General features: G+C 33.7%; 2 long non-coding RNA genes across 2 annotated transcripts; one reads left to right on the forward strand and one right to left on the reverse strand.

Annotated features, from left to right (window-relative positions):
• Positions 1–5924: 5924 nt before the first annotated feature.
• Positions 5925–8715, reverse strand: LOC126780434 (uncharacterized). Its single transcript, XR_007670502.1, has 4 exons — positions 8572–8715; positions 6632–6689; positions 6118–6221; positions 5925–6011 (listed from the first exon to the last, which is right to left on the reverse strand). It is a non-coding gene; the product is annotated as an uncharacterized LOC126780434 (long non-coding RNA).
• Positions 8716–15009: 6294 nt separating this feature from the next.
• On the forward strand, positions 15010–19263 carry LOC126780432 (uncharacterized). Its single transcript, XR_007670500.1, has 6 exons — positions 15010–15099; positions 15284–15380; positions 15504–15590; positions 15826–15902; positions 16007–16110; positions 18866–19263. It is a non-coding gene; the product is annotated as an uncharacterized LOC126780432 (long non-coding RNA).
• The last annotated feature ends 5653 nt before the right edge of the window (positions 19264–24916 follow it).

Below are 24916 nucleotides of genomic sequence, written 5' to 3' on the forward strand. Positions count from 1 at the left end.
CAGATTATAGGAGAAAGTGGGGATACCACGGACGAGCAGTAGCCTGGCGAGCGGAAATTAAGGAGAAGCGGAGGGTTCTTGTTATTGAACTCAATAGGACGTTAGAATTCATACGAAATAATCACCATTTTTCCCTCTCTTGTCCCTCTTTTGTCCCTCTAGGGCACTACACTGGAGATACAAAATCAAAATCGCCACGCTGGGAATTGACGTTCAGTGCGACCTCAATCCAAGTGATTACATCGAGGCTGTTATAAAAACAGCCTCACGGAAACTCGGAGTTTTGAAGGTCCAGTGTTTTTTCATACCACAATAACTATGGCTGTTGTAAAAGCACAGGTACGGTCCTGCATTGAGTATTGCTCTCACCTCTGGGATGGCTCCGCTAAGTACCTACTGGTGACCTTGGGTTGGTTGCAGCAACGTGCGGTTCGCATTATTGGCGAGGTAAAGTTCACAAACACCCTCGAGCCTTTACAATTGCATCGAGTGATATAAGTGCTGGGCGCTTTCTATCGACTGTATAATGGCAAGCTTGAGTTTAAGAAATTATTCTCTCTAATTTCTACTTCCTCCTTCCTTTACAAGTCTACGTGTTTTGGCTCTCGATGTCACCGTCTAACTGTGATCATCAATTCTATCGCACACGAAGAAATTTGCCAACTCCTTTCTTTGACGCACTTCCAAAAAATTATATTCTTTACCAGCTCACATGTTCCCCTTTTCTTAAAACCCGGATTCCTTTCATATAGTGATAAAAATGACGAGTTTTGTTGACGTTAATACCTAAGCTACCGTTTAATATGTGTTTATGAAAATTAGAGCACATATGTATTTTGCAAGTCTCAATATATGAGCCATATTTGGCATGTTTATGTGAAAAAGTTGTTGTGCTATGAGGGGGTCCAAATAGTTCGTGTAATATTACAAATGGTGCTGCTCGCCAGTTCTGTTAGCTTTGAACTTGGCTTAACATGCTAGTACCTGTCTACATGATAGTTTAAAGTTTTAAGGAGTAGTTCAAGGTTCACTATAGATATGTACTAAAGGAAAAAAAATTACGAATCTCGAACAATAATCATGGATTATTTCTAGATTATATTTTATCAAACTCAGAAATATATACTAACAAATATCTGAGAAAAAAGAAGACATCATTATAACTATGGACACATATCTCATTAGAGCATTTATAAATTTAGCCTCTAGTACGTGACGTACGTAAGTTCAGAATTGACTTGACAGATCTAATCTATTAAATCGATTAATCTTGCAACGTCTATTAAAGGCATTATATTCTGAAAATTGAGCAAATTAAAAATAAAATTATTAAAATAAATAATTACACTATAATTATACATAAAAATTAAACATTATTACATACCATTAATTGAAATTCGCTTCAGAACATTGGTACTTAGCCTTCTCAAGAACCTTTTAAATTAATTAGTCCACTTTTAGTCTTCATTTACTACTGATAATGGCAGACCGCCTGCGCACTCGATCCGTGTGACCTCCGCGTAACCTCTTATGTTGCGCTCTCCCAAACGTATTAATTTGGCAACTAGGTGTTTGGTTCGCAAGCTGCCTAGGTAGACACCACTTACTCAATAGACACCGCTAAACAGCTATACAAACTTACTTAACTTACTTACTTATATGTATAATATGAGCAGATCAAGACATTATATTTAAAAAATATTATTAAATTTGAATAGTTTTCAACCAAATACATTTTAATATTTTTCTTTTTTTAAGTTTAAGCGTTTTTTAATAGTGATATGTTTTACAACTGGAATATTAGAATAGCAGATTACTATCTGTGGCATGTCTAAGAAATCGTGTCATTTCGTATTATAATATAGTCTGTGGAAACTTTTGTATTGACTGAAATATAGCTACGCATGCGCAATTCTATCTGTTCCTAGCTTACTGGAATCAGGACCCGGCGATCCAGGCATTCTAGACCTTGTTTCGATACGAATAACACGTTTACTGTATTTATTATTTTTATATTATTTCTGTAAGTGATTTGTTTTAAAAGAATTTACTTTGAAATCATAATTTTATATTCATTTCATTTAGAACGTGTTTAAAAAAATAATTTGTTAGCAGTGGTTTTAAGAACCGTAAGTGTATATTTTAACTGACCCTTTTATATTACTATTGGTTTCACTGCTATTTTCTGTAATAAAATCGCAAAATATAATATTATGAAATTGAAAAGATCAAAATTATTTATAAGATGGTAGTAGAGTTTCTCGTTAAAGTAACTTCTAAGCATAATATGAATTCGTGTAAACAATTAAAGGTATAGTTTTATATTTGCCAACCTATTTAAAATCATTCTCGATTTCAGGCTTACCCCTCCCCCTCCTTTAATTGGGTGTAAGGAGGGGGAAGGGAGTGAAGCTGCGCAGTGGATGAACTGGGAGATGGTGCAACACATACTTCGACGACGACTTTCAACGGTATTTGTTTTTTTTTAATATACAATTTATTGAAAAACTAAAACTTTTAAAAAATTATTTATAGACAGTAAAGTCTATAAGTAATTCGAAAAAATTGTTGCAATTTATTGTTATTTTTATAGGCATGCAGGTGTACTGGCATATAGACCACCTAATCGTAAGGCACTTCCTCCCAAAAACATTGACCATGTGACAAATATTAACCAATCCGTACATTGCCAATCCGTCACTAACCTTGGAAATTAGGATGTTTGTCCGTTGTGCCTCTAGTTACACCGATGAGTGAGTGGTATTTTCCCAGACGAGCTTGATCAAAATCCCTACCACCAAAAAAATATTGAGCTCTATTAATATATTTTATCTTTTCTCTTTCAAGATTCCGCCTGCCAATGTGCCTACTCCTTCTGCGACGAAACGTCAATTCTACGCGCGTTGGATGATTTCAATGGAAGATTTACAGAGCTTTAATCTAGTATAATACACGCAATCTAGAAAGGCTGGCCAGAACTTAGTCTCTTATATATAAGCTGTAAATAATAACGTAATTAATCGACTAATTTCTAACCTGCCAACTTAGACCACGCGTATTGTACTTAATATAAATTTAATGTTGTACTTAATATAAATCAACCTACTAGTGCCTATTACTACTATAACTGACTAATTTATATGACCTTACTATAAGTATTTTAAGTTAGTGTTTATTGGCTCTTGTTTTATGTATACCTATAAATAAAAATGTTATATAATGTGCTGTTTTATTCAATTTAACATAAAAATAATTAGACCGCGTAGCATAGCATACTGCTGAAGAAGAAATGTCGTGTCAATCGTGTGTGAAGCCAAGCGAATGTATGAGGCAGTTCCTGTCGCGTCGGTGTGCAATACGTAGTAGAATAAAGCCAAAAGACTACAACTACAAAAAGGTGACGTTTAAAAAACCCAATTTAACATCTTTATTGGATTAAAGTTTAAACCGGTGACGTGTGTAAAACCAAACTCCATTAATATGTGTTCGAATCGTCTAATACTTCAAACAACTCATTTGTTTATATTTAAAAAAATATATTTAATAATCGTTAAATAATAATAATTCAAAATAATAAATATGTCGGCGAGACTATGGCGCTACCATCAATTAAACTATTTAATTTTATACGAGAGTGAAAGCATACTTTTTGTAGATGTTACTCTGGCGGAAAACGTCAAACGGGCATCCGTATCGTGGTTGAACATCATCGAGGGATCACCTTTAATTTTAATTAATTAGCTTTATAATTACCCTTGAATTATAATATAAGATGGAATCTCCTAATGTGTCTACTGATACGCCGATTAATACATAAATTGTTTATTTAATATGAACAAATGATCGAATTATTTGAAAGACTTATAACGAAATTATTTTTACCATACATAATATAAAAATAAGTATGCCTGGGGAAAGTAATTATTCTCGACATCATTATTATTCTCTATTGAATATTGTCATACCCAGGTACGCACGGGTACCTATGGTACATTGAAGCTTGATATACATATATAAAAATTACAAGAGGCACATTGTCTTCGTATTGCATCCATTCTAAAACAGGTAATTACCGTATTGGTAATTGGTAAAACCTTACCTTCAGAAGTCCGAAGGCGATTTGACCCTTTCGCCTCATTTAGTCTGCACTGGCTGGTGGGATTGGCCTGACGACGCGTTGGTGCGTGTTAGCTTATAATATTTATCAACAAAAGAAAACGTTTTGGACATAAATATTTATTATAATATGAAATTATTTGTTTTAGTAATATATTATTAGTTTCGCTGGCTAACATAATTAAGCTATTCTTTATCTATGAAAATATTCTTTAATTTAGTCTTTATTTCATAAAGCTAGGTCAGGTTCTTTTGATGATATTGAAGATTTTCTTACCGCAATAAAATACATTCGCAAACGGTAATAACAAATTAAGTACAATCGCAAAAAGTAAAAAATAAAAAAAACTTCCTCATCTAATAATTCGCTTAGCTATGTCACGTAGTAAATAAAGATCAACGCATTTTTTATTTGTATTGAGTCCAACAACTTATTAGAATTACAATGCCGTCTTCAGATCCTCAAGAAGTAAACTATCAGAACTAGGTTTAAGCACATTCACAGAATTCCATCTGGAAGTCGTACCTTTTGCTCTTGCCATAGCTGTCGAAGGAAACTTCCATAAGTTCTCTTTCCTACCCTCTTTGCAACGAATTCAAATCTTGATAATAACTTAATGAATCTTCGGTACAAGCACCCCCTTTTATCACGGTAGGCACGGTACTTCACTACTTCGTCTTTTGCTCTACTAAACCGATCTCCGTCTCCATACGGAGAACTGTTCTCATCTTTGGACTAGCTCCTCTCAATACCAGCTTGTTCCCTATTGATTACGTATAATGGCAACAGGCAGCTCGAATCATCATTGACTATCCATAGATGAATGTAGATATGATGATTAACATAGATATATCCTACCGCGTGATTTGTCGAACTTTTACAAAGAACCAATAATTTTCACGCAACTTTATCCATGCAGCACACACGTGGAAATTTATTTACAAAACATGATAGAGTTTTGTGTCAGGTATAGAATTTCGAAAGATGCAGTTCTTCAAATTCTAAATATTCTTAATTTAGAATCAGTGGTCCAAAACAAAACCCAAAGAAATAAATCCATCGATGGCTTTATTTCTTTGGGTTTTGTTTTGGGCTTTGTTTGTCATATCGTACAAAAATTTACTTGTGAACTAGCAAAATTAAGCTCTTTTTATATTAAAATTGAGGCTTAAAATAAAAGTCATATTGTTTTTCGAAATACTATAGAGATATATTTTGGAGTGTGGAAACGGTGTAGCCCGTGCTGGGTAAAAGAGATCCCCTTAAATAAAACCTCTACTGTTCTTCAGATCATAGTGATATGTACACTGCTGCACAATATTTACATTGAGTTAGAGAATCTTCAAATGATTTTCAATCCAAACCTGACTTAAATGACAACTCTTTATTTGAATTAAATAATATTGAGTCATCCCTGCGAAAGCTTTGGATGACACTACAGATGCAGATATTGCGCTTCCGTCAAAACAACTTATGCAAGTTGTTTTGTTTTTATCACTTTTTTACAACTTTTGTAAATTGCGCTTTTGTTTAGAATATAAAATATCTTGCATTCGTTTTTTTACTTTATAATTTTCTTTGTATAATTTTTCTTTATTTAATTTATTTTCCTTTATAATTATTTATGGTTAAGGTTATATCGTGTCAAATACTGATAAAAAGTAATACATACCTTCTGTGGACTACAGGTAATATCTGCACCAAATTTTGTCGAAATCATTTCGATAGTTTAGGTATGAAGAAGTAAAAAAACGACAGACAAAATAACTTTTATATTTATTATATTAGTAGAGATAATTACCATAGGTGGTCTTCACAAATTTCTTTCGAGCTGAAATAACAATCTTTGAAGGCGTAGTTTCTATAATTTCGTTAGTGCTTTGTAGGTTTTGAGCTGAAATATTAACACATCTTTACTTTGATATCTTTAATTGCAGATAAACATATAATTTCAAAGAAATAGGAAATGCATATAAATAAGAATAACAACATACACATACATGTGGTAGTAATTTCCATCCTTTGCGGAGCAAATGATGTAGATGGAGATGATAGACACCCATTCCAATTATCAACTAAAACGGGCAATTTAAGATGTCAGTTTCTGAAAAATTAAAATGAATCAATTTATAAAAACAAATAACCTCTGTTAGCGCAAATACTTGTGCACTATAATATGTTCTGCGCAGTTGCCTATTCTTTGTTGGGTCATGAGCTAAGGATGGTGGTGACCACCTAAAATCAAGCCTATTTGACAGTCTCCCTACCTATTTCAAAATAAAAAATAACTTCTTATTTCTCCGATCATATTCCTCCGCATATATCAGAAAAAAACAGAAAAATCTAATTTTACCGTATAACGAATTTAGAAAGTTTACTAAGTCAAAATTAATCAATAATTATTAATACGCACTAAAATAATACTTTTCGATAAAGATGGTCGAGTTTCAAATTGAACAACAATTATGAGTGAAGCACATTGTAAGTTTGATTTATATAAAAAGATAAATTTACCAACACGCCCTTTTGCTCTTGAACTCGTGAATCTCTCACCCTCCTCTCCAGAAGAAGCCTGCAAAAGATAATTAATAAGCTTATATAAAAATGTTGAATAATGTATTTAGAGCGAAATAGAAATAATACAGTCATTTATAAGATTACATAATAGTTTCCGAACCTTGCCCGAAAGCGTAGTGGCAAATTTAATGAACGTACAGATTAATTGTATTTCTTATAAGTAGATAGTACAATGAGATACTATTAATATATGAAGTATGATAATAAAGACAGTCATGTGTAGGCATTCGTTTGATTAATATGTATCCCTTAACTCCTACCTTACATGGCGAAACTGCCACGCGCATCTCGAATTTGATGTAAGTAAAGAGATGTCAAAGCAGTAGTTGTTAAATTTATTTTACATTTGTCAGATTTCATATAAGTTTACAGACAATCAAAGTTATTAGTTACGCATTTATATTATAATAGTCTGTTTAGTATAAGGGAAATATTAGAATAGAATAGTAGAATATGCTTTATTGTACACCAAAAGAGTTACAGAACCATTTTAAACACAAACACAAAGGAAAAAACTATTTTGTACAAAAGGCGGTCTTATCGCTAAAAGAGCGATCTCTTCCAGACAACCTTTGGGTGAAGGACATGAAATAAATAAATAAATAAAGCGGTAAGGAAGTGTACTAATCATCTCAATTTTTATTTTTTTAAATAAATATATATATATACACAGTACTATAGCCAAATATACATACATATAAATAAATAATATATACATAAACATACATACATAATATATAAAACAAAACATTAAAAAAATGTTATTATGATAATGATAAATAGCAATAAAGTGCGGCAGATAATAAAACAACACTCCCTGATAATTATAAAGATAAATAATATGCTTTGAGTCGGATTTTAAATGTGTTAATAGTTTGAGATTGTCTTAAGTGGAGTGGTAAAGAATTCCATAGGCGAACTGCTTGGACAGAGAAAGAATTGGTATAAAAAAAAGAAGAGTGAGAAGGAATTTTAAGAATTAGATTATCGTCAGATCGTAGAGTGCGGCCGTGCGAGTCCTTAAGGAATTCAAAACGGTGTTTAAGATTGTGCGGAGAATTTGGATGAAAAAATATACAGTAAAGAAGAGAAAGAATATGAGTATTCCTGCGAAGACGGATTGGGAGCCACTCGAGTTTTTTGCGAAATTCAGAAATGTGGTCAAATTTGCGGAGTCCGAACATAAACCGAATACAGAGATTTTGAATACGCTCGAGTTTATTTAATTGCTCCTCTCTTACGTCAAGATAGCAGGTGTCAGCGTAATCAAGGATGGGCAGGAGGATGGCTTGAGCTAACGCTATTTTGGTAGGAATAGGTAGAAAATTACGTAATCTACGAATGGACCCAATTGAGTGAAACATTTTCCTGCTCACTTCACTTATTTGTGACATCCATGAGAAATTTTGATCTATATATATTTCTAAATTTTTAACTTTGCTGCTTAATGATATTACAGTATTGTTAAAGACAACATATGGCAAACAAGAATAGTCTACACGAGGTAATAATTTATAACTGCCAATTATAATAGCCTGGCTTTTAATAGGATTTACTCTGAGACCAAAAGAAAGACTCCACTTTAAAATTTTGTCTAAGTCAGAATTAATTAATTGAATAGTATGTGGTAGGTCAGTAATTTTGAAATGGGCATAAATTTGGAATATAACATATTAAATAAAAAATCTACAGCTGTTTTTGAATACTTTTAAAACCTCTTAGCGAGAAACTTTAAGAGTTAACCATCTTACTTTACTCTTTACGCATATGAAGTATAATGCTTCAAACATACTTGGAAAAAAACATGGATATTAACAAAATTTATTTTTATTATAAAAATTTATAAAAATAAAAGTTATTCGACATCAATAACTAACCTTCAAATATCGTCTGAACTATTTTGTTGAACCGTCTCCGCCGCGTACAGCATTTGCGCACTGCTTGAAGCAAACTCGTGCGAACACAAAAACACACACATGCACAGATTATTGTTTTTATTTAGATTCAAAATTAATTTTTTGTAAAACTAAGTTTTCATTACTTTTAAAAAAAAAACTTTTAAGTTAATATAAACGTGTTAACAGAATCTAAAATTGCTCTACACTGTTGGAATTTCCGAGTACAGCTTAAGCAAAAAACAGACAGTTTTGCGCATGCGTAGTTCAATTGTTTCGAACAAAATCAATACAATAAAACATGGCGCCATCCGCAAACTACGATGTGCAAACAAAAAATAAGGCGAGGTTCTTTATTCAAATAATATTTTTGTGATGCGATCGTAATTCAAATTCTTTATTTAAAGTCACATATATAAAAGATAAAAGACTATGCGCGTATAAATATTAACAAACTTCAGTAAAAAGCTAACGTACCAAAAATATTTAATATTAAAGCGCTACAAGCAATAATAAATACTGGTTGCCTACTAATGGTCGCAAGAATAATCTCCGATACTTCAGTACCAATAAATATTGCAAGGCTTGAACATGTACATACATTTTTTAGAATTTGTTTATAAAATAATAGTTAATTAACCGGCAAATGACACACAGTCATCCAAACTTATCTAAATTCAAATCACTTCGTGTAAGTACCGCTTCCACGTTACGTGTGCGCTTGTTCTATTCTAAACAAACATTTGAACACAAATCACTAAATATATTTCTTAAAATAACTTAATCTTGTACAACGAAGCCACATTAAAATCAGATACGGGTATATAGCGATAACATTATATCGTAGGACATACTCGTTTTAGCTTAGAAAGATTTGAGTACCTCACTGAGTAGTACTGATTTATCATATCACATTGTTACATTCAGTTATCATAGTAGTCATAATTCAGTCAGAAACAACTTCTTTATAATATGTATTGAACATTATGTCCAAGACATGTCGCTTTGACGATGAAATGATTTTTCAATGAAATTTACTTTGTTACCGATTAATTAATATGCTGTTATTTTTTATATTAGACACTCATATTGTACTATAAAAAATAACTTAATAATTGATTTGAAATCAATATTATATTTAATCTTAAATATTATACTTATTTTCATTTCAAAATTGATAAATACAAAAAATAAATAAAATGAGATGCCATATTTATACTGAGACATGCTTTAGTCCAGTACGAATATGACCACCTCAATTAATACGTATGTTCGCGCCCAAATGGACGATAGTTTCCTTCGGGCTCTATAGCCGCTAGGCCACGACTGCTTATTGGGGACACGGTGAAAATTTGAATTATGCGCGGCTTCGTTTTATCGGCTATGTATATCGGCTTGATTTTAAAATAAATCGGATTTTTTCATTAAAATAAATGACATTGACTGTTTGCTAGTGCTTTCTCTCTATATGTAGTATTTTAAATCTATAACGGTGAATTGTTAATAATTTTATGGGTAACCCTTACGTATTATATAGCTAGCGATTATTTGTGGACAGTAGCTCTGGCAGCGTACACGTCGTAGTTGTCAAGGCCTTCTTTTGTTTTTGCTATTCTTTACGCTCAGTAGATTTTTATTCCACCAATATTCAGTAATTTTTATAATAACAATAATAATACATCTCGAACACTCTACGCCAAATCGATAATGTCTACGTGTAGCGCAAACAGATATGTACCATTATACATGCCTATTTTCGTCAATCAATCAATCAATAGCCAATCATCGTCCACTGCTGAACATAGGCCTCTCCCAAGGTGTGCCAAAGCTCCCTGTCCTCCGCCTTCCGCATCCAGTTAGTGCCCGCCACCTTCTTAAGGTCATCGGTCCACCTAGCTGGAGGGCGCCCTACGCTGCGCTTCCCGATTCACGGTCTCCACTCTAGGACTCGTCTGCTCCAACGGCCATCGGTCCTACGACATACGTGACCAACCCACTGCCACTTCAGCCTGCTAATTTTGCAAGCTATGTCGATGACTCCGGTTCTTTTCCGGATAATCTCATTTCTGATCTTATCCTTTAAAGATACTCCGACCATAGCTCGCTCCATAGCACGCTGAGGGACTTTGAATTTGTGGACTAGTCCCGCCGTTAGTGTCCACGTTTTGGCACCGTATGTCATGGCAGGTAAGACGCATTGGTTGAAGACTTTCGTCTTCAAACATTGCGGTATAGGTGACTTGAAGACTTGACGCAGGTTGCCAAATGCTGCCCATCCCAAGCGAATTCTTTGATCGGCTTCCTCCTCGAAGTTGTTCCTACCGACTTGTATTATCTGTCCTTGGTAGGTATATTCACTAACAACTTCGAGAGGTTTCCCCTCGACATATATCGGTCCCGACGACATGCCTATTGAACATGACCTTGGTCTTGTCCAAGTTCATACCGAGACCGACACACTGGGAAGACTCGCCTAGGCTACGCAGCATTTCGGTAAGTTGTTCCAATGACTCTGCTAGGATGACGATATTGTCGGCAAATCGAAGGTGTGAGATGTACTGGCTGTTTACATTGACTCCATACCCAGTCCAATCCAGCGTCTTGAAAACGTCTTCCAACGCATTAGTCAACAGTTTCGGGGATATTAAATGGCCCTGTCTCACCCCTCTGCGTAGTTGGATCGCGTTCGTCTTACAGTCCTGGATGTGGACAGTCATTGAAGTGGCGTTGTACACACATCTCAGTACCTCGATATATCTCCAGTCGATATGACATCTCTGCAATGAGTCGAAGTTGGCGCATATACCTATACGACCTTCAGGGAGTAGCCGCCGAAAAGTTTTAAGATAAGGTACGCTACCCGGTTCGACACACTATTGATTTCCACAATGCTGCTAATAAGATCCTTTTTAACTAGAAAACCGACACCACCCTGGGAGAGGTTATCATCTTCGCGGAAGTAGAGTAAGTTACCGGACTCTAGAATTATCGTGTCCTCCCCCCTGTCTTCGGACTTCAGATAACCCCAGTATATGCCAGTTTATATGACTTAACTCTACTTCTAATTCGGCGAGGTGACGGTCCAGCCTCATCGAGCGTCCATTGTACGTTGCCATGTGAAATCGTTTTATATGGAAGCCTGCCGTGAACCGGTGATTCTTTGCACCCCCTGCCCTGCCGATACCGCGTCCTCTACCTTGGTCGGGCCTAGCAGGCTTGCCGGTAACTGGTAGCCTTTTTTTGGGAGCATCTGTCATTAAGGAGGGTTTGCCCATACTCGCCGCGCTGGGCAGGCGTGTTGGCGAGCGCAATAGGGGGTAAGATGTTTATGGGGGGGGACGCTGCTGCCCATCCCCCCTTTTCCCCGTCCCTCAGTCGCCTCTTACGACACCCACGGGATGAGATTGGGGGAGTACTATTCTAAACCGGTACTCCACGGCAGTTCTTCACTATTTTCGTAGCTGGAGGATATAATTTCGTATTTCTTACTATTGGTAGCACATTTTCCCATTATACTGCCGTTATAACAAAAATAGAAGCATCTAACACTTTTTTTCAAAATTGTGTTTTTTCCATATTTATACTTTTGTGCAAAATGTTATAATGCAATTAGTGAATTTACTGATGATGATAGCACACCTTGGGAATGAAACGACCCCTTACTGGCAATTTTAAATCGATTTTTATAATTAAATATCGGATTATGAAAAATAATTATGTATGTATACGTAATGTAAGTAACAAGTTAGTAACAAGTTGCGTCATTTTTACATAGTATTACTTATTTTTCGATGATTTTTTACTAAGATGAAATAGAAAATATTACATAATTATTTTGAATACATTTTTTATATATTTTTTAATACCTTATGCTAGATAAATGTATAATGCATAGCCATAAACAAATAAAATAATTTTATTTTTATTTTGCTTTCTACAGCAACTAGTTAAATTTTAAAAATATAAAATATTTATTTCCGCCACGTTTTACTAAATTTATTTAATAATACTATGAAAGCAAATAAGATTAGAATAAAATCACTATAACAATTTATATACTTTTTAATATATTCTAGAACTAAATAAAAACAAACACACACATTACAAATTTATAGAAAAAACACGCCGTCTAAAAGGTTCTCCTGTAGCATTGTACACATATTTTATATTATTTTATTTTATGATTCCATATTTAACTTTTTGTAGATGCGTCTTTTTTAAATATGACGGCACTATAGCTAGGTTAATAATATTATAGTATGTGTCGAACTATATCATACTCACATTATATCATTATGTTCATTTTCTTTTAACCTCACAATACGTATGTTACTACTTCTTGTTGTTCAGTGAATAATGGAAATAACACATGTTATTCGATAGACAATTTATTTCGCATAGAGTTATTTAAAACTAATGCGAATCCAAAAAATCCTGATACGTTTTTTGTGAATGTTAGCAGTGACTACAAGCTGCGTGGAGTGAAATAAGGAAAATACTCTTAAGGTTTTCATTGGAAACAATGATAGCGCGATCTAAATTACTCCCAACGCCATCTAGTCTTCCGTAGCAAAACCAAAGCCAAAAATATGTGCTTAGCGTAAATGAATAATAAAAATAATATTTAAAATACATCATAATTAAAAGATTTCCTTTTTAAAAGGAACCTTTTTTATATAATAAGAATAGAGAATGATCTCTATTAAAAATATAAACGTAGGTAAAGTCAAAAAGAAATAAGCCAAAGAAGAAGAACTAATTTTATAAATATTGAAATAAATTGGACATAATTTTGATTTTTATTTGTCCAAGAATTGATCCTTGTAGAATTTTTATATTAGAGGAGGATAACGTTACGTTGAATTATTGCAAACTGTAATATTAAGATGACGAATCAAAAGTGAAAGAGAATATTCTTTAATTCTGTTAAATTAAAATATTAAATCCCTATAGTATCCCTATGATAAGGTATCCTGTGTTTTCTTTCTATTTTTTTTTCTTTTTATATTAGCTCTATATCTAGAAAAAAATATATATTTATTGCTTATGTAACAGTAATTATTTTCATTTTGAGATGTATTTTTTTTAACTAAATGAAAACATTCATATCGTTATTCGAATATGGCCTGGATATTTGCTACCTTATCGATTTTATACCTCCGAGAAGCAGATATGAGCTAATTATATAGCGCGGCCCTTTTTTTAATGTTTTTATTAATGGACAATGTACAGGCAACATACTTGCAGACCATTTCTCTCTTTATAAAATTGTATTAAAATATATAAAAAAATAAGAACTTTTTTTTGCTTTTTTACATTTTGAACCTTTGAAGGTGGAATTTCTAGAAATTATTCCTTAGTGGCTGTTTACATCATTAAATGTATCAACTGCCAAAATTTCAAGTTTCGCCGGTTCTTCTTAGGTCTGAGGTGTTCTTTTTCGTACCGGAAGTAGTTTTTTTACAATCAATAAGGAAGTATAACGCTTATAAGTTTTATATTGAATAAAGATTTTCGTCTTTAATATAGTTTTAGGACAAACATATGCGTTATAGTAATTTGCGTCTATCTTTTATAGATAACTCACTCTAACTACTGTAATTTGTTATTTCTATTATTGATAGAAAGAAACGATAAATGGTACATGTAGCTTAGTTTAATTATTACAAAGTATAAATACTTATCAAAATAAATACCATATTAATTTTAAGCCCTTCTTATGTTGATAAATATTGCGACCATATAATATAATTATAATTATAAGGTATTTAAATAACCTTCAACAAAACAAAAGTCGTGCCAATAATTAATTCATTACTTTATCTTTCTGTCTACCAAGAAAATAGGAGTTTGAATTTTAACAACGCCGTTCTTAGCACAAAATGGTATCTTAAACTCCGAACTATTTTTATTTGTAAATAAATACTTAAACACAGTTGTCTGTTCATAAGGTAGGCAACATAACGCCTGTGTAATAGGTACCAGCCAACTTTTAACATAAATATAAATATATATATATATATCCATTTTATTAAGTGTATCAGTCGATATTCATTCAGTCGTCAACATTATGCAATCACTAGACTTGCATTATTGGAAAAAAAAGAGTTTTTAATAATAGAGATATTCGTTTCAATGTAGATAATATACGACTTTTTAACTGAAATTAAACTGTCAGGCTGGCCGAATGGTCTAAGCTGTTTTAGAGATTTACAAAATAAATGTATACATATGCAAGACTTGCTCATTTGATACTATAGGATATTGTTATTAAATCGATACGCATGCCAATTCCTGTTAGGCTTTCCATTCTGTGGACCCTTTTATGTTTCAATATTTCGATTGAAATAAAGGCACGCATGCGCAAATCTGTCTAGCTTACACTGAACCCGGGAACCCAGACATTCTATTACCTATTTCGGGACCATTAACATGTTTATTTTATTTATTTTTTTTATCGCTTCGAACGTGTACAAAGAAATACTTTACTAAGCAGTGGTATTAATAATGGTAAGCGTACTTTTCTGGATATAATAGTAACTATGATTTGTGATTTAATAATATAATTAAGTGGTGAAACTTGTTATGCTTTAATAAGACTATGTGAATGAAATAAACAGTTATTACTATGGTTTTATATTTCCTAGAATATATTCGTCAATAAAATTATAAATTGTTATATAATTGATTTCAGGATTACCCTTCCCCCTCCTGAAATCAGAAGTAAGGAGGGGGACGGGTGTGAAGCTGTGCGGTTGCTGTACGTGGCTGAGGAGAGTGTAGGTAGGTAGGTAGGTATCGAAACTTTTATATTGTTTTTCACACAAACGATTTCATGATATAACATTAGTACAGTGGTTTTTTTTAAAATAAATAATTAAATTTGAATCTCAGATATATAATATGGATTTCAGGCCATAACTACGCACATAAGTCTGCGCAGATGACGCAGGATGCTGCAGCCTGAACGTAGCATCAAATACCTATAACATTTTAAATCGGTAAGATAAAATAGTTATCTTTTGTTATAATAAATTCATATACATATAATACAGATTATTAAATTTGTTTATATTTAAATTTACACTGTTGTAAATTAATTACATTTACAGTTTATTATTCCATACTATATAGTTTCAAGTAATATACTTTCACTGCTTTTAGTCTTTAATCTTATAACTTTATATTTTATCGTAAGACATTATTTAATAATAATATAAACTATTTTGTTCACAGTCGGGGTGTAGTGTTAAAACAAAAGAAACGGTCTGAATTAAAAAGAAGACGGTCGATAAATGTTGAAAGTGAATGTTGTAAGTGTTAACCATTGTGCCAAAACCAAGTAAATAGAATGTGGGCAAATAAATAATATTGATGAATTAAATAAATAAAATTAACGCTATGATTATTATTACAGTTTTTACGCAGTTTTGTCTATTGCCGCCAAAAAAAAGCATCAATAACGACTAATAATTTGGAGATGAAAGCTTCTGCGAGCTAATCAACACTTCAAATGATTAGGTATGTATACTTATTAACTATTTTAAAATTATAAAGCTTAGAAACTGTAACCAAAAAAAAATTTTTAATACTTTTTTCTATTCTGTGATTATTTGTGGTATAATTTTTTTTTTCTTCTAAGTTTTACTGTCAATGTCAATATGTTTTACAATTAAACAGATAATATTAGAATAAACTACTTGTGTTGTTGGGATTGTTGGTCCTTTACATATATGTTTCTAGTTTCACAGCGTATGTATTTATAATTAATTATCTACTTAGGTTTGAATCGTAAATAATATTATAACTTAAATTACATATCATTAATCTTTAAAATATTAAAACCGATTTATAAAGTTTACGCCTATATGTCACTAGTTACTATATTATATCGTTAGAGTTCTAATAACGAATATTTACTTATTTATTATATCAACATCAACAAGAAGTACACTAATAAATACAATTGAGTCTTTAAACATGACGTTATACAAATCAAGTGTCTCGTTAATTATAGGTGTTGCAAAATATATCAACATTTCGAATTAACAAAAAATAATAATTTTAAAAATCAAAATATTTATAACAAATAGAAAACACATTAACAATTAAATTATTATAAAATTATCACTTGATTGGTATAAAATGAGTAAGATATAAATATCGGAGAACATTTAATTTTTTTTTAATATTAATTATTTGATTAAAAGCAAACAAAATTAAGAGGTACATTAATACATAAAGAAAAAAAATGTTAAAAACAAACATTTATACAATATTTTATACATTATTATTGAGGAAAAAAAATATATTTTTTACGAAAGTGATTCAAATTGTCATTAAAAATATCAATTTTAAGAGCTTCGTTTGACACTTTTTTATTGTTAATCATATTATTGAGCATTTTGTAGATATTATGATAATCAATGATTAGCCTGTTAATTGGAGAGTAGCGCCCCTGACGGGAGTAAATAAGTTTTTCAACGAAGGGAGTATACACAGATGGTCTAGTGGTCTTTTTAGGAGCACGAATCATAATTTTAGAAAGGAGGTAACTACAGTCGCTAGTTCCGTTCAATAACTTATATAGGAAAATGTTATCGAGGACGCGTTTACGATCATAAAGAGAAAGAAGCTTAAAATGTGAGAGTCTATCTTCGTAACTTGGCAGCTTTTTAGCTAAAATTTGACTATAAGATAAATGCCATAAGAACCTTTTTTGTACACTTTCAAGTGTATTCTTGTAAATATCGTAGTGAAGATTCCATACAATGCTACCGTATTCTAAAATACTGCGAACTAAAGCAGTGTATAAAGTAATTTTAGTCTGAGGCTTTTTAAAATCCCTACAATTTCGCAAGATAAAACCCAAAATCCTGAAAGCCTTAGTTACTATAGTGTGCACATGAAGATGAAATCGCAGTTTAGAGTCTAAAATGATGCCTAAATCACCCACATTGTCCACCTCTGCAAGCAAATCTCCATTGATGGTGTACGATCTAACGAAAGCGGTTTTTTTCCTACTGAACCGTTTAACGAAACATTTTTCAGTGTTTAAGCTCATATCGTTTATGTGACACCATGAGACCAAACTATTTAAATCTCTCTGCAGAAGTATGGCATCTGAAACAGTGGATACAGGTCTAAACCACTTGAGATCGTCAGCGAATAAATAGCATTTAGTATGTTTGAAACATGAAAAAATGTCATTAATAAAGATGTTAAACAGTAAAGGTCCCAGATGGGATCCCTGAGGTACTCCAGAGTGAGATATGAAGGGGTTGGATGCGTAGCCATTAATAACCACAGTTGATTTGCGATCGTGGAGATAAGACCCACACCAGTTAAGAAGAGTGCCCGTTATACCAATCGATTCAATTTTTGCAACAGTTTATGATGATTAACTTTATCAAAGGCCTTACTAAAGTCGGTATAGGTCTTCAACAAACAAAACAAGGTTAGTTGTGGTAGCACGGGCCCTCAAAAAACCGTGTTGTTGCGGTACAATAGTCTGCTTTAGTTGTGATAAGATACACGGGTACACAAGAAGTTCGAATATTTTACCAAACACTGAGATCACAGATATCAGTCTATAATTTTCAACACAAGCCCTATCGCCTTTTTTATGCAATGGTATAACCAAGGCTTCCTTCCAAGCTGAAGGGTAGACACCCGTACTCAATGATCGGTTGATGATTAAGGTAAGTGGCTTGACTAATTCATCAGCACACTTGGTAACAAATAATGCTGGTATACCATCCGCACCAGCCCCTTTTGAAGAATCTAGACCTTTTAAAACTTTGAGGATTTGGCCGGAGGAGAATGATAGAGAGTAAAGGCAACTATTAACGGTTAAGGCCTTAACAAGATTAGGCTGAGTAGAAATAGATACAGACCGATTAAAGACTCAGGAAAAGTGTTTAGCAAAGCGATTACATATGTCCTCACCCTGGGTAGCCACATTAGAATTGCAATTTAATTTAGTTGGGTATGTGTAAATTGCCTTTTTTTCAGTTTAACATATGACCAGATAAGCTTAGGATTAGACCTTAATGATAACTCAAGACGCTCCAAGTACTTTGAGTAGGAATCCTTTAAAACTTTATTGCATCTTTTTCTTAATAAATCGAACGTTAGAATATCACGTGGATTATTAAATTTACGAATTTTGACTGTGCATTTATATTTTTCTTTAATGCAGTTAATTAGCCCGTAACTAAACCAGAATGTATGTAATGATTAATAATAATAATAATTTTTATTTGCTTAATTACAGACGTACATGACCGGGCCGTAGTCTTCATAATGGAATCTACACTTCGACAGAAGCAGATATATAATATTATATAACCTATATTTATGTATGATACTTCTAATCTATATTATACTATAAAAATTATTAACCAACTATTTCAAATACCTATAAACAAATAATAATAATCACATACATATTTTAATTCTAATATAAGGTTATTTAAGTCAAATCAAAAAACAAAATGGGAGATATGTTAATAGATTTGCTAAGAAGAAAAGATATCTTTGTACATATAAATATAGAAGGAATCTGGTGACTTAATTTTATCATATAATTTAAAAATATTCTCATTTCATTTGAATTAGATCATGAAATCGCGTTTTCTACAGTTCGTTTTCATTTTTTTATTTATTAATCGCCTATCGACCAAGTACAATTCGCATTCCGTTGAAATTACTTCAACGATTAGTTAATTATAAATTAAATGATTCTGAATTTCGTTTTACTGAATTCAAACAATTCTTAATAACATTAACCTGATTAGATATTGATTCATGAGGTTTCTTCTAGAGATATCTTAATAATTTAGTCTTAGCTTGGAATTATAATTTGCAAAAGTTGTTTTATGATTTTGTTAAATGATATACCCTTATAGAACCTTAGGATAAGAAAGAAATTGTACTAGAATGTCGCGTACTAGTCGTAAAATTATGATTTTCAAAATCTATTTTTTTAAGAATAGATACACGATATAAACACACCGCTTTCGTTTAATGAGTAACATTCTCCGTTACAAAGGTGAATTAACCATAAATAAAGAATCTTACGAGCATTAACATTGTACATTTTAACTCTGAACTAACCTTAAATGTTTACACAAAGCTATGTAAAAAATCTATTCAACTTTAATATCGCATTAAAAATATATTCCGGCGTGCAAACCCAGTAGAGGGTTATAGCCCAAATGATTTATAAAGTAAGTTAAGTTAATTAATTTAAATGTTTGTCAGTCTGTTTGATATTGTACCTGTAATAAGTCGGTTTCTCTTGAATACACCGATACATTTTGCACTAATCAAATTCACAAAATAATTGTTTCGCACTGCAACCAGTTCACAATTAAAAGGCTTCGTTCGTTAACAATATATGTTAAGTATAATTCTGTAATGTCATTATCGCCTTTCATTATCTCAATATCTTCAATATGCACCTCATTTTATTTAACGGGTAGAAAAGTAGAAAGATCAGGTTAAGTGAATGGTTGACTACTTTGGTGGTGGTTCGAATGGACTTATTATTTAGGGTATGTAGACGAATGGGCTAAGTCGGTTGATGGGTAAATGAGGGAATTGTATCGCGATGAAACACTGTTTTTAAATAATGACTTCGTATATGTAATAGTAGTCGTACGTAATTATCAATATTTTTTCTTAAATTTGGACGCGTCGTAGAAAATAAGTAAAATAAATAATGGCAATTTATTGGGAAATTCTTAATTATAATGTATAGGTTAGGCATTTAAAATTAAGTAGTTCTTGAATTCTCTTTAATTGAATACAATCGTAAATTTTGGCATTTGTAATAAAAAATGTCAAAATAATAATAGTTGTAAATAATTGGTAATATTATATTGCAATTGGGGTTTTATATATATTGATATCCTTGTACTTGCGATTATTCGTTGAATCATTATTACTAAGTTTTTTTTTATTTATTTTATATTCATTCATTTATCATTTGTCTTCTGAATTATAATTTTAATTCAGTGTTTTTTAAATTATTCTAATTAATTTAATTCAAAATTTTCTCTTTATCTGAAATTATTTTTGTATATTTAGTTAATTATAAAAAAACATAACACTTAATGGTATTAGTAGTAACTTAACATTTAATAGTATTAATTGGAATAATTTATCATAATTATATACAACTTTTGTAAGTAACTTAGCATGTCGGAGCAAAGAGCTAAAATAAACGTAGTCATTGATATGTAGTATATTGTAGATAAGGCTTTACCAAGGTTTTACTAAGGCTCTCTTCGTTAATTTCTCATTGAAAGTCATTATTAATATATTATTTTTGCATTTATTTTATGTCTGAAATATATAATTAATTTTTATAAATTCAACGTATCTTTTATGTAATTTGAAGTTGATATCATTATACTTTTTTATATTAATATTGTTTCATATCAACAGGAACAAAACATAAAATAATGTATGGATAAGAATATGTTCTGTATATATATTCAAATTAATTTTATTGAATAAATATTCAATAAAACATTAATTAAATATATTAGGGTTAATAAATTTTATACGATAATATAAAATAGAAAACATTTTTTAAGGAACTGGTATGTTTTAATTAACAATCATATTGATTTGTAATTTTATATAGAACTGACTTTAAATGCTATTAAAAATCAGTTTTGTAATAATTATGAAAAATTGTAACATTATATTTATGTAAACCAAACAAAAGCCGAGATGGCCCTGTGGAAAAGCCGAGATGGCCCTGCGGTAAGAACGCGTGAATCTTAACCGATGATCGTGGGTTCAAACCCGGGCAAGCACCACTGAATTTTCATGTGCTTAATTTGTGATTATGATTCATCTCGTGCTTTACGGTGAAGGAAAACATCGTGAGAAAAGAAGAGAGGAGAGGAGGCCTTTAGCCCAGCAGTGGGACATTCACAGGCTGTTACGGATTTTTACGGAAACCAAACAATACTGTAACAAGCTAGTTCCTCAAGTTCATCATATTTATGTTCAATATATGATAATATTTATTATATTTTACCATTTTTGAATTTTACCTAGTTTCATGAAATTTACATTTTAGATTAAGTATTTGTAATAATAATCAATGTAATTGATATAATAAATGATCGATATCATGTATTTAATTTAGTCGTATTTAATAAATATATCCGCTTCACAATCTGTTTTTTTTATTCCTATTTTCGTCAATTACATTCATTTAAAAATAAAATAAAAATATTTATGTGTATTAAGACAAATGTAACAATCAAATTATCTTAGAACCTCAAGTTGATTGTGTTCGAGCAATTTGTGTTACAGGTGACAGGACAGGATGACATACGGACCCAAGACGTGTTTCTTTACCGTTGGCATCCTATTCAAGCTAAAAGTTATAGAACAAAATATTTTGTTATTGTTATTTTGCATCTCAGCCTAATTCAAGCGACTGAAATGATATGGAAAAGAAAACTTCTAAAGACTAAGACTGAAAAAAACTAAACCAATGTACAGAAACTTAAGCCAGCCATCAGATACAGCTCGTTACAAGAAAAGGTTTTAGTATATAATAATAAAAGAGGCCGCGTTCTGCGATTTCACCTGCTTTGAATTGAGACTATTGATGTTACAAGCATGTATTACATGTTCTTGTTTATTCTAAAAAAAGCGTAACTAAAATTTATATAGTGTGTAAAGTTAGTTGTTATTTTACTTTAGGCCTCTGCATCTTTGACAGATGATTTAAGCGGCATCGCGAAGGCACTTGCGTTCATGACTGAAAAGACCAATGCGAGAGAGGATCCTTCGGCCGCACTTCCGACAAGTGTATGCGTCCCCAGATGGGCGGGGGTTTGAAGCCCGCTCATGACGCCTAGTGCGTTTTTCTTTTAGTAATTTAAACCAGTCATTGTCATGCTTTGATTGACCTTCGTGAATAAGGCGTCGCCACTTGGCACGGTCAACTGCCAGTTCCTCCCATCGATTGCTAGGGATGTTAAACGCAACCATATCACGCTTAGCGCAATCTTTGTAACGGAGCATAGGCCGCCCAACAGACCTCTTTGCATCCACAACCTCTCCCAGTAGTATTTGCCTTGGAAGACGAGTCTGTTCCATTCGATGCACGTGTCCCAACCACCGTAACCGTTTTTTTTTTGAGAATGGCCATTATGCTAGGCCTCACCTAGAACAGACTCGTTTGTCACGCGATCCTGCCATGTGATGCCCAGAATGTTCCGAAGACAGCACAAGTGAAATGTGTTTAGTCGGCGTTCTTGTTTTGCGTACGTTGTCCACGTTTCTGCTCCATACAAGAGTGTGCTTAGGACACATGATTGGTAAACAAGCATTTTCGTTTTTACCGTAAGGTGTCTGTTATCCCAAGCCCTTGTACAAAGCCTCCCGAACGTAGAGGCTGCTTTGCCGATGCGGAAGTCGATCTCTGCATCAAGCGAGAGATTGCTCGACTAATGCGACCCAAGGTAGCAAAATTTGTTAACCACTTGTAAAGGTGCGCCGTTAAGCAAGATGACTGGTTGCTCTAAACATCCTTGCGCTAAAATAACGGTCTTCTTGGAGTTTATGGACATTGAAAAGAGGTCGCACGCTCTGGCAAATTTGTCCATTAGACTCTGGAGTTGAGCTTGGTCATGAGCAACGAAGGCAGCGTCGTCAGCAAAGAGGAGACTGTCTACAAATAGGTCCTCCCTGTGGCGTTTGGACTTGAGCATTGAGATGTTGTACAGCCTACCATCGGTTCGCGTGTGTAAGTGGACGCCTTGCTGTTCATCTCCAAAAGCAACCTTCAGAAGCACCGAGAAGAATATTCCGAACAAGGTGGGGGCTAGTGCACAACCTTGACGAGCACCACGGCGTACGTCGAATGGCGTGGATGTGTTGCCATTGTGCAGGGTGGTGACTTCCATACCTTCGTGGAACGATTGCACTATCCTTAGGAGTTTTGGGGAGCATCCAATTCTGACAAGAACCGAGTACAACCCCTCTCTGCTCATGGAGTCAAAAGCCTTGTTTAGGTCTACAAATGCAATGACTAGGGGGGTATGTTGCGGATTCGTCGTTGACCGTCGTAGCGTGCGGACGTGTTCGTTATCTCGAGCGAATGTTGCTAAGCAAGTTACGAATACTAACTGAAGCGAAACATCGTGGCTTTGGCTGCGTTATCTATGCGTTGTGGATGTTTTTACGACTACTTTGGCTTTCTTTAAGGGTTTTTGTTGTTTCTGTTGTGACATATTCTGAACTCGGCTGTGCAAATGGATTGTTGTTTCGTCTTGAGATTGGTTATGTTGGTTTTCACTGTTGTTTGTTGATCTGTTTTTGTTGTTCAATTATTTTCATTTTTTAAATTTATATAGGGTATTTTTGTTTTCTTTTGTTTCGTTTGATTGTTCGTTGGTTTTTTTTTTTTTTTTTTGTTCTGATGGACGTCGACACGGAGTTGTCGTCGTCCGACGCAAATGCTGGGCGTAAACGCCCACTTGTGGGCCTTGCGCTCTTTGATTCCGGTTCGGATACGGAGACCGAAATCAGATCGGCGGCGAAACGTAACAGTGCTAGCCGGGGGAAGCTCACTTCCAAGGGACGCGGAACTGGCCTCGCTCGCGCCAAAGCCGAGCTTAAAGCAAAGGCCGCCGAGGCTAGGGAGGAGGCGTTTGAGCGCTCCTTGAGAAGTCGGGCTTTCCGTAAGGAGACGGCTGTGATCGCGCTTGACTCTGAGGAATCCTCTTCCTCGGAGGTCCGTAGGGAGGATCCCCTAAAATTGGGTGCAGAGGAGCTGCGTGCGGAGGCTGGTCGCAATGCAGCACTTATTCTGGAGATTGCCCAGAAATCCAGCAACCTGAAGGGTGGCTTCATCAAGAAGCTCAAAGAATCTGCATCTTCGCTCCAGTCCATCGTAGATGCTCTGGCATTAAGGACCGAGGCGGAAGAGACGCGCAGGCTTCGCGCTGATAATGGCCGCCTGCGCAAGGAGGTGGACAGCCTCAAGACTGAGTTAAAAGCCCACCGCCGTGAGTTTGCGGAAATGCGGACCACGGTGGCAGTGGCAAATGAGGCGTCCACCAGCACTGTGCGGGACACACAGGCTTTGGAGGAATTTAAGGCCTCTATAATGTCGTCGGTGGGCTTTATGATTAAAGCTCAAATGGAAGGAATTCAGGACCGTCTCCTTCCAGCTAAAGTGCTCTGTCCCCCTCTGGCCGCGGACAAGAAACAGGCTGTAGTGCAGAAAACTGCACCTACATACGCGCAAGTGGTCCATCCGACCCCACCACCGAAACCCGCACAGGCG

Source organism: Nymphalis io, chromosome Z (assembly GCF_905147045.1).
Source record: "Nymphalis io chromosome Z, ilAglIoxx1.1, whole genome shotgun sequence".
Classification (NCBI taxonomy): Eukaryota; Metazoa; Arthropoda; class Insecta; order Lepidoptera; family Nymphalidae; genus Nymphalis; species Nymphalis io.